This window comes from Polypterus senegalus, chromosome 7 (genome assembly GCF_016835505.1).
Source record: "Polypterus senegalus isolate Bchr_013 chromosome 7, ASM1683550v1, whole genome shotgun sequence".
Taxonomy (NCBI): Eukaryota; Metazoa; Chordata; class Cladistia; order Polypteriformes; family Polypteridae; genus Polypterus; species Polypterus senegalus.
Window position 1 is genome coordinate 139336206 of NC_053160.1, and position 10737 is coordinate 139346942.

Sequence of the window (10737 nt, forward strand, 5' to 3'; positions counted from 1 at the left end):
GAATGTATATATTTTTCTTCTGTCTTTTGCCTACCTATCTGCAAAATGGAGTAAAGTGTAGATGTCCAGGACACCTAGCTAAAGAGCAGCTAGGGTCAAAATTAAAATCTTAATTATTAGGATTTCCTAAAAACAAAGTAGAGGAAGATGTTGAAATTTGAAAAAAAAATGTTTTTTTTTCCTGGTAACCTGCCGTTTTTGATTTTTATGGCCAGGTAAAAATGTTATTTCTATTCTTGAATAATTTCCATCCCTGTGATTTTTGTTTGTGCTATTAAGATTTTCTGCTTGAATACAAGAGAATGCATTTTTGATGAAGCATTGAAATATTACTTGCTCCACACTAAGCATGAACTTTTGAGTGACTTAGACAAGCATTTTCAAGAATTAATTAATCTTTCCTTCAACAATGGGCAAGTGTTAAGCTATTAGGGAGTAATTTCCAAAATGACCCAGTGAAATGTGTTTAAGGTTATGCTTAGTTGTGTATCATTAAGAAAGAGTGACATTTCTGAATGCTCTGGATCTCAACAGTATTGCCCCTGTTACTACATTGGTTCATGTAAAGGCTATGACTGATGCAAACAAGCCATTATACTGTGTTAAAAAGAACCTACCAAGGACTGATAGGAATCTCTAACTTATTATATAGTTTGTGTGATAACAAATGACCCATGAACAATAAGACAATATTTTGATATTTTAAAAATCTACACACCCACCTGCAAATCTCTCTATTCATTAACCAAACCAGAAGTTCTTGTGTGTATTTGAGGTTTGTTATTGCTATAAAGTTTTAATTTCTCTCTCTGATGTAGAGATAAAGTTTTTTTTAATAAACTACCCCTTCCCACCCCCACCCCCACCAGCACTATGCGCCAATGTGAAGAGGGGTGCTGAACGCACCCCAAGGAGATGTGGTTGCTCCTCCAAAACCCCTCTTAAATGGTGATACAATGAGAAACAAATACATCTTTTTTTTACCTCCTCTTTGCTCGATCAGCTGCTGGATTGCTGCTGCTGCTGCTGCATGATATGATCTGTATCTTGTGCAGCACTTCAAACGTTCAAAAGCCTGTAAAGCAGCTGTCCTTTTGCCCCATCGCCTTGTCTCTCTTCTCCCCCAGACATCCTCAAACACTATTCGATCTCTTTTCGCTGTCCTGTTATTTCGTTGAGTAATATTTTCTGTTTGTTTGCGCTAATGAGATCTTTACTATCATTTCTTTGAGACTTTTGAATTTTCCCACTTCCATTATGTCTAACCTGCTCTACTTTGTCTTTTTCTGGCCCCGGGCATGGTTAAATCTCTTGGCACAAAGTCTAGTCTTGTATGACCGGCTGATTATGACTTTCCTTATTTTCTGAATTTGCACATAGATTATTTCTGTTCTTTATTGCTTCCTTTTTTGCATTCTTTTTTCTCCAGCGCTTTCTTTTCGATGTGCTGCTCTTTCTTCTTCGCTTAGTCGTTGACGTGTCATCTAGAACATGTAACATTTTTAAGAGCTGAGAGCACAGGAAGTATGTCTGCCAAAAGCATTCCAACAACTGAGAGGTTAGATGATCGTGGTCTTGTTTGAAAATGGTTGTAAATAGGGCGTGACTTGCAAAAGTCACCATCTCACGGGAATTGCTTCCAAATGTTGTAAGTATGATCTGACTTGACCGTCTCACAGGACATGAAAGTGTCTCTCTTCAAAAGATCACGCCTCATCGTAGGAAAAAAAGTTCTTTTCTCGTACTAAGTTTTTTTTTTATAATAGAGAGATTAGTTTACATTTAAAGAGTAAACATGTGGTGATGAAAGCAATTTTATTATTTCAAATTTAAATAATTTTACTTTTATCTCACTTCCAATATGTTATGCTGTTTGCCAAGTTCCTTTTAAAGTTTTTTAGTGTGTTTATTTTAATTCACAGTAAATGTATAGTAATTTTGTATATATTCAACTTTTTCAATTTGTTTAATAATTCACAGTTAATAAATAGTAATTTTGTATATATTCAACTTTTCTGATATTTTTGTACATGTTCTGATAGAATTTTATTTTGGCTTTAGATAAGACATTAGTAGCAGTTTGGCACTAGAGAATGCAGCATTTGAAGTTCTAAGGGTGGGAAGTGATTAAAGCTGAGCAGTTTCAGCTACACAAGTGAAATATTTACTTTCATTTTTATCCCATTTGATAACTGGCCTGGACACAGACAGGTGGACAGCGATGGTTCAACCAACACATGTTTATTATACATAATTTACAATAACGAAGTATACACACAACCCCCAGACTCCCCAAAAGTGCAGGCCTCACTGCGCCTCAATTACTCTTCAGGCCGCCTCCACTCCTCTCCACCAAGACCTTATCCTCTGCACTCTTAACTCCAGCCCTCAAATGGAGGTAGGCGGCCCCTTTTATCCACACCCGGACGTGCTCCAGGTGCCTCCCGATTAGCTCCCACCAGCACTCCCCAGTGTGGCCAGCTGCGCACACGAAAGCACCTTGGGTATCTCTGGTCTTCTTCCCTCCAGCACTTCCGGGTGTGGCGGAAGTGCTGAAGGCCAGGGCTCCAAAGGCATTGGGGCGCCCCTTGCCGGTGACCACGGGCCCCTATAGGGTTGAACTTACAAACTCAGTTCCCATGGTCCCCAAAGCCACCAGGGTGGTCGCCCCCATGTGGTCTGGGGGAGGCATAAGCCCTCCTCCGGTCCTCCGGGGCCTCTTGGCTGGGTAGCACCCCCAGCCACCTGTGACACCAAGTAAACAGTGAAGGAACAACGAGTACCCCCTACTAAAATTTGGTATTACAAAATCAGTCAGATTCTTTATTTAAGTAATTGATATTCTGCTTTCTTATTGGTAAAAAGTACACAAGCAAGCCATAATATATTTGATTTCCTTCAACATTTTCTTTTTATACCAGTCTTGCAAAAGTTCAAGGGAATGTATTTTTAAATATTAATATAAGGTAAATGAGCTGTATGTGAAATATCCACATCTACTGTAACTAGTAACCTCAATTGACTTACTCAATAAACAATGCAGACTCACAATGAAAAAATTACCAGTAATACACTTCACACTCCAAAGCCATAAACGCTGCTGTTTATATTCCTACTTACAGCCATGAAATTCAGAAGGGAGCTGGAGTTTGTGTGAATTGGATAGATAAATGCCTACATTGTGTCACTTTTGGTTTGGATTAATAGTTAGCGACCAATGAAAAAGTAAAAGTATTTTTAGGTCCCAAGTTAAGTAAGCAAAAGTGTTATTGTCCAAAACTGATGGGACTAGTCAGTTTGGTTGAGGGGGCAATGCTCACTTTAACCCTTATGTGACGCCAGACCTGTGTGTCACGATCAGTTAATTGGATATCATATGCCAGCTGTCTATTCTGATTTACTTCAGAATGCAGAACTTCCAATATCTGAATATGATAAAGCAAAGCTGTATTTTTTTCTTTTGCAGAAGATGAGTTAATTTTGTTCATAACCTAAAAAAATTGATATAATGTTCCAAGCAAAGTTAAATAACAGTTAGACAACACTATAAATCTCAGAACATAATTTATTAAAATGGGTACTGGTCAATTAAGTACTTTAGATTTTTGTGGGATATATACTGGTGGATGGACTAGAGCATGACAGCAGCATTTGTTGGGATACCAACCTGGTAATCCCATTAAATGCATACACAAAAAAAAGCAAAGGGGTACACTGTGGTACAACCAAAAAGACATCTGCCCGAAAATCAGCTCACAAAGTGCTTTCTGGTGTGTTTCTTTCTGACATTTTGCACGGGTGCTGCTTCAGTCTCGACTCCTGGTCGTGAAGTAACTGCCACCTTTCTGGGCAGTCTGGTTTTATGGTATTCCAACCTAAAGGAGCAGGGCCAAAATCTGAGCATCACAGCCAGGCTTTGTGACCTCACTGGACACTTTCTTAGGACTGCGGGTGGAAGAGAAGATACTGTTGGCAACATCACCCTGTCTTTTCATTGAAGGGTATGGCTTTCCTCAGTCGAACCAGGAAGATGATTTACAGTCATACCTGCATGAAAACATTCTATAATAAATGAACAAAACAAAATGTCATCAATATGAACTGGAGCACTAACTCAATATATCAGAAAATAATATACACACACTACATGAATTATCTAGTGATTTCAGTTGTAGCCTCCATTTACATAATCTATTGTGGACAGTCATGACGCATGCCAATGACATCAGTCCTGAAGTGTGATATCCCCAGTGACTCAGTCATAGTGCTCTACAACTTGCCACAACAAAACCAAACAGGTTTCATTTTGTCGATTGCTGTGTTTATAGGAATTGACAACCAATAAATGCCCAGGTGGATATACAATGCATGTGCAATGACTTCAAGTAAAGAAGAAAAGAAGGCATTTTGGGCCATAAAAACAGGAGAGAGGATCGTCTGTCCAATGTCTGGTGGTTGCTGTACCAGGACAGAGCAGAGTCCCTTTTGGCATTTACAGGATTCGAACCGGAAACCTTCCGATTGCCAGTGAGGCTCCCTATCCCTGAGATTTCTAGTCACATAAGCTCAAGGCAATGCAATCCAGAGAGCTTAGTCATTTACATTTAATGCTCTCCAACTTGAAGTTGTATAGTCTGACACCAGTCTAATTTATAAACCATCACAGGGTTCTCAAATTATCTAAACTGCTCAAAAAAATTAAAGGAACACTTTGAAAATACATCAGATCTCAATGGGAAAAAAACTGCTGAATCTCTCTACTGATATGGACTGGGTAATGTGTTAGGAACGAAAGGATGCCACATCATTTGATTGAAATAAAAATTATCAACCTACAGAGGGCTGAATTCAAAGACACCCCGAGAATCAAAGTGAAAAAATATTGCGGCAGGCTAGTCCATTTTGACGAAATTTAATTGCAGCAACTCCAAATCGCACTCAGTATTTTGTATAGCCCCCACATGCTTGTATGCATGCCTACTCCTAATGAGACAATGGATGGTGTCCTGGGGGATCTCCTCCCAGATCTGGACAAGGGCATCACTGAGCTCCTGGACAGTCTGAGATGCAACCTGGTGGCGTTGGATGGACTGAAACATAATGTCCCAGAGGTGCTCTATTGGATTTAGGTCAGGTGAGCATGGGAACCAGTCAATGGTATCAATTCCTTCATCCTCCAGGAACTGCCTGCATGCAGTACTCTTGCCATATGAGGCCAGGCATTGTCTTGCACCGGGAGGAACACAAGACACACTGCACCAGTATAGGGTCTGACAATGGGTTCAAGGATTTCATCACGGTACCTAATGGCAGTCAAGGTGCCGTTGTCTAGCCTTTAGAGTTCTGTGCGTCCCTCCATGGATATGCCTCCTCAGATCATCACTGACCACCCCAACAAACCAGTCATGCTGAACGATGTTACAGACAGCATAATGTTCTCCATGGCTTCTCCAGACCCTTTCATGTCTGTCACATGTGTTCAGGGTGAACCTTATCTCATCTGTGAAAAGCACAGGGTGCCAGTGGTGGATCTGCCAGTTCTGGTATTCTATGGCAAATGCCAATCGAGCTCCACAGTGCCGGACAGTGAGCACAGGGCCCACTAGAGGATGTCGAGCCCTCAGGCCACCCTCATAAAGTCTGTTTCTGATTGTTTGGTCAGAAACATTCACACCAGTGGCCTGCTGGAGTTGATTTTGTAGGGCTCTGGCGGTGCTCATCCTGATCCTCCTTGCCCAAAGGAGTACATACCAGTCCTGCTGATGGGTTAAGGACCATCTACGGCCCTGTCCAGCTCTCCTAGAGTAACTGCCTGTCTCCTGAAATCTCCTCCATGCCCTTGAGACTGTGCTGGGAGACACAGCAAACCTTCTGGCAATGGCACGTATTGAGAAGGACTACCTGTGCAACCTTTTTAGGGTCCAGATATCGCCTCATGATACCAGTAGTGACATTGACTGTAGCCAAATGCAAAACTAGTGAAAAAAACAGTCAGAAAGATGAGGAGGGAAAAATGTCAGTGGCCTCCGCCTGTTAAACCATTCCTGTTTTGGGGGTCATCTCATTGTTGCCCCTCTAGTGCACCTGTTGTTAATTTCATTAACACCAAAGCAGCTGAAACTGATTAACAACCCCCTCTGCTACTTAACTGACTAGATCAATATCCCAGAAGTTTCATTGACTTGATACTATACTCTGATTAAAAAGTGTTCCTTTAATTTTTTTGAGCAGTATATAACTATAATAATTTATAATATTCATAAACTTGCTTAACTAGCCTATCCCAGCAGGAAACAGACATGGACAGAACATCAGTTCATCACAGAGCCCACTCATGCACACCCACACACAGGGCCAGTTTGGGGTCACTGATTATCCTACCTGGTGTGTCTTTAAGGGTATGGAAGAAAAACCTGAATTCTTAAAATATGATTGTTGCTAATTATTTTCTAAAGACAGAAAATGGTCCGTGGTGATACAGTAAAAACTCCTACCTGGACCTAAACACTAGCTGACAGAAAGAGATAGAAATGAAGGGCTTGTGGTCACCTGGCCCTATGTGATCAGAAGTGTCTTCCTAACTCAACAAATACTAATATAAAAATAAACACGAAAGACAGCGCCAGTCAAAGCCATTATGGAGCCCTGGGTGGCTCCCCTTAAGTGTCTGGAGCACACAACCTTTGAGTTACCAAAGGCAGCGCCACCTCGGTGTCAATAGTGCTCAAAGGCCAGGGTGGGAAGGTCCAGAGCTGAGGCGGAGGGGGGTGGGGGGGTGTTGTTGGAGGTTTCTGGAGCATGTGCCCCTTAACTTAGGTGACTACCAATATTGCCTAATGGACTGACCAGCTCTGACCAAAGTGCTACATAACAGAAATGTTTTAGAGTACAAGAACAAAGTGCAAAAATAGTGTAAAAGTTCCAATGTACAAGCAAAGATTTACAAACTGAGAGACAAACTGGTCATGTCTGACTTTCCTGACAAGAATAAGGATTTCTTATCATCATATTGTATTCTTGGCCAACCTTCTACAGTGATGTCAAATACCAACGCACATGTTCATGGCCACCATGTTACACTGCCATCCCTGCCATTTCACGTCAAGATAGTACAGCATTCAAGAATCCTGAGAAACAATAGGAGACTTTAAACAACAAAAGAATGCATTTAGAAAATGCAATATGTAGCATGGAATATGAATTGTAGGGCTACAACCTAACACAAACTGACCAAAAGCTTACAATAGGAGAGCCTTTCTCTTTTAGAATTGTCAGTTATGCCTCATGTCCAATAATGGCTTAAATACAACATTAATTTAAGAAAATATTATGCTGTCAGCCAATTTGACTGACAATTTACATTGTAGAAAAAAAGCCATTTTTATCTTGTCCTTTCAGATCACAAAATATAAGAATGCTGAACAACTATTTTATGGTAAGTAACATGATTTCAATATCACAAGGATATGTTCAATTTTATTTGCATTTCAATTTTAGCCTTAACTTAAACAACCTTATTTTAAATACAGTATACGTTATCCTTTAAACATTTTTAAATCTCAATAAAGCAGCAGAAGCAAATTAAATTTGTTTTACTCCAACTAGGACTTAAATTCTTGTTGCAAGTGACTTGCCCCTTGTTTTCTGTTTGCTGGAATGTCAATCACTGCAAACAACATTGCATTTTTTTTTAGTTTGGTTAATGAATGCTTGAGACAATCCAAATGATTGAGTGATTTTATTTCTTGAGTGTTGTACTGATTTTACTTTTTTCGAAAAGCTCCATTAGAGCAAAAAATATGTAATTATTATTTCTGGAATTATTGTAGTGTTTCAGGTGATTGGCCAAATGCAATCTTGTTTGTGTTTATAAACTCTAAAATACTTGACCAGCACTAATGTACTATTAAAGTGCATTTCCAGTCAACGTCCCTTTTATTTGTCAAAGCTTTAGAAGCAGCTCTCTTATTTTTAGACTAAATGGGAGAGACTTGTTGATTATTACATGGCATGGAAAATGGATGACTGAACAGCTTATGCTGTTGCTTTATAGCTCAGTAAGGCTGTGTTGATATTCTGACTTGTCATTATCTTCATGGGGTTTGCATATGCAGAAGGTTTTCCTTGGGTACTTCACATTTACTCCCACATGCCAAAAGTATGTTTGGTTAATTGGTAAATGAGTGTAAGTTTGCATAAGTGTTATGGACTGAGACCCATCTTGGGTTGTATCACGTTTTGTGGTTGATTTTGCCAGTATATTCATGACCACAAATTAAGCAGTTCTGTATAAAGATGGATGAAGGAATAGATATTGGTATGATTGCACTTGTTAATTTGGATGGCCCGAGATCTGTGTTCCCAAAATAAACACTGCATGAATGGTCTCTAAAGCTAATGTCACATTACACAACTTATGGATGGAGGAGATGTCAAAGTTGACAACTGCAGTTGATGATCTTGTAACCTTAGTATGTTAGAATTTATGACTATTAATTGCAGAGTATGTCAGATGAGATGACTGCATGGCGACTTTGCAGCACAATTTGAGATTTCCAAAGTATTGCACGCTTATCTCTATTTGTAACAGCCAAGCCTTATGGAGCCAGTGACCATGTATGCAAATCCATGCATGCAACTTCTTTACAGGTACAGAGTTCACCTGAAATCTCAGTCCTTTTTTCTTTTTTCCCTTACTGTCACGTTACGTAAAACATGTAAATCCAGGCAGATGAGTCACTTTTCTGTTTGTCAGGTCCAAAACACCCATGTTTTTTACTTTTTGTAGCCGCATTAAACACATTATACTTTAGGGAGCGCTCATTTTTTGCCAGGTCTCACAAATACAAGCTGTGCCCTTTTTTTGATTTTTGTCAGGGCAAGATACACAAATGTCTCAGTCCAACAAATTTGTAAGTTAAGACAACACAACTGAGAGTCACAGGATCCGTAACTCACTCCAAGCTCTCTTAGATATTGTAAATGAAGTTGTGACTGAAATTGCTGAAAAACTGTGTAATGTGGCATGGCCTTAATAAAATATTCATTGCACATTAGAAAAATTGGGACAAGAACAGGCCTTTCAGTCCCTCAAGCTCATCCATCCTGTTCACCTGGATTGTCCAAAATAATACCAAGTTGAGATTTGAAAGTCCTCAAAATCTTGCTCTGAACAGCACTACTTGGTAATTTATTCCATGTGTGTATGGTTCTTTGTGTGAAGAAACACCTTACATTTGTGTGAAATCTGCCTTTATCCTTTTTACCACCGTGCTTCCATGTTCTTGTTGCAAAATACATTTTAAAGTAACAGCTGGGATCTACTGTACTATCATTTAGTAACTTCAAATACTTCAGTCATGTCCCCTCTTAATCTCGGTTTGCTTAAACTGAAAAGCTTCAGCTACGTCAGTCGCTCTCTCTGTCTCTCCTCACAGTTTACACTATACCTCTTGGAATCAGCCTAGTGGCTTTTCTCTAGATTTTTTTTCTAGCACTGATATGTCTTTTTTTGTAGCCTAGAGACTACATGTGCATACATTACTCTAGTTAAGGCCTTGCTACTGTGTTACATAACTTAAGCATGACCGCTCTTAGGTTAGGTTAGGTAGACTTTTATTATCCCAGAGGGAAATTTGCTTGAATTCTTCTGCTACTTCTCACATTGTGCTAAATGACCCAACATCCTATTAGCTTTCCTAATCGCTTCTGTACACTATCTGAACGTAGAAAGTAATAAATCCATTATGACTCGTAGCTCCCCCTCATAAAGGAGTACTTTCAAGTTTCAGACCTTCCACTGTGCATTCAAATGTAACATTTCCATTTCTGTAATATATTACATTTACTGTACTTGCATTAAATTTCATCTGCCACAAATCTGTCCGAGCATGTATGCTATTCATGTTCCTTTGTAACAATTTATTCGATTATACATTATCTGTCCTCCCACCTATTTTGGTATTGTCTGAAAATGAAGCCAGTGTATTGATTATATTCTTGTCCAAATTATGAAAAAAGAGCAGTAACCCCAACACTAATCTCTGATGGACAGACACTCACTCACCCAAATGCGCATAAAACATTAGAACAATGAGAACAGGCCATTCAGCCCAACAAAGCTCCCCAGTCGTATCCACTTAACTCCTCCAAAGTAACATCAAGTCTAGCCTCGAAGGTCCCTACTGTCTACCACACTACTTGGTAACTTGGTTCCAAGTGTCTATGGTTCACTGTATGAAGAAAAACGTTTAAGCTTAGCAAGTACCCAACTGTGTCTCATTTTAACGTAACAGTCTCGATTCACAGTACTAATTTCCTCCGTAATGTTAAACTTCAATCAGGTCTCATCCTAATCTCCTTGTGCTAATGAAAAGGCTCAGCTCTGTTTCTCATAACTTATGCCCTGTAGTGAGCCTAGTCGTTCATCTCTGGACTTTTTCTAGTGCTGCCATGTCCTTTTTGTAGCCTGGAGACCAAAACTGCACTGAGTACTCCAGAGGAGGCCTCACCAGTGCACTATAAAGCTTGAGGGTGTACTACCAGATGGGCTTAAAGCAGAGAGGGGCAAATTGATTGTAATTGCTTATACCACACTACAAGCACATAACCTTCTCTTTCTCATCTGGACTAATCCCAGCTCACCTGTTATAAGTCAGAATACCATTTGAAATTGGAAAAAAAATTGAATTCTCAGAGGATCAGTTCAAAACTTGTTTAAAATGTGGCAAGATCTAA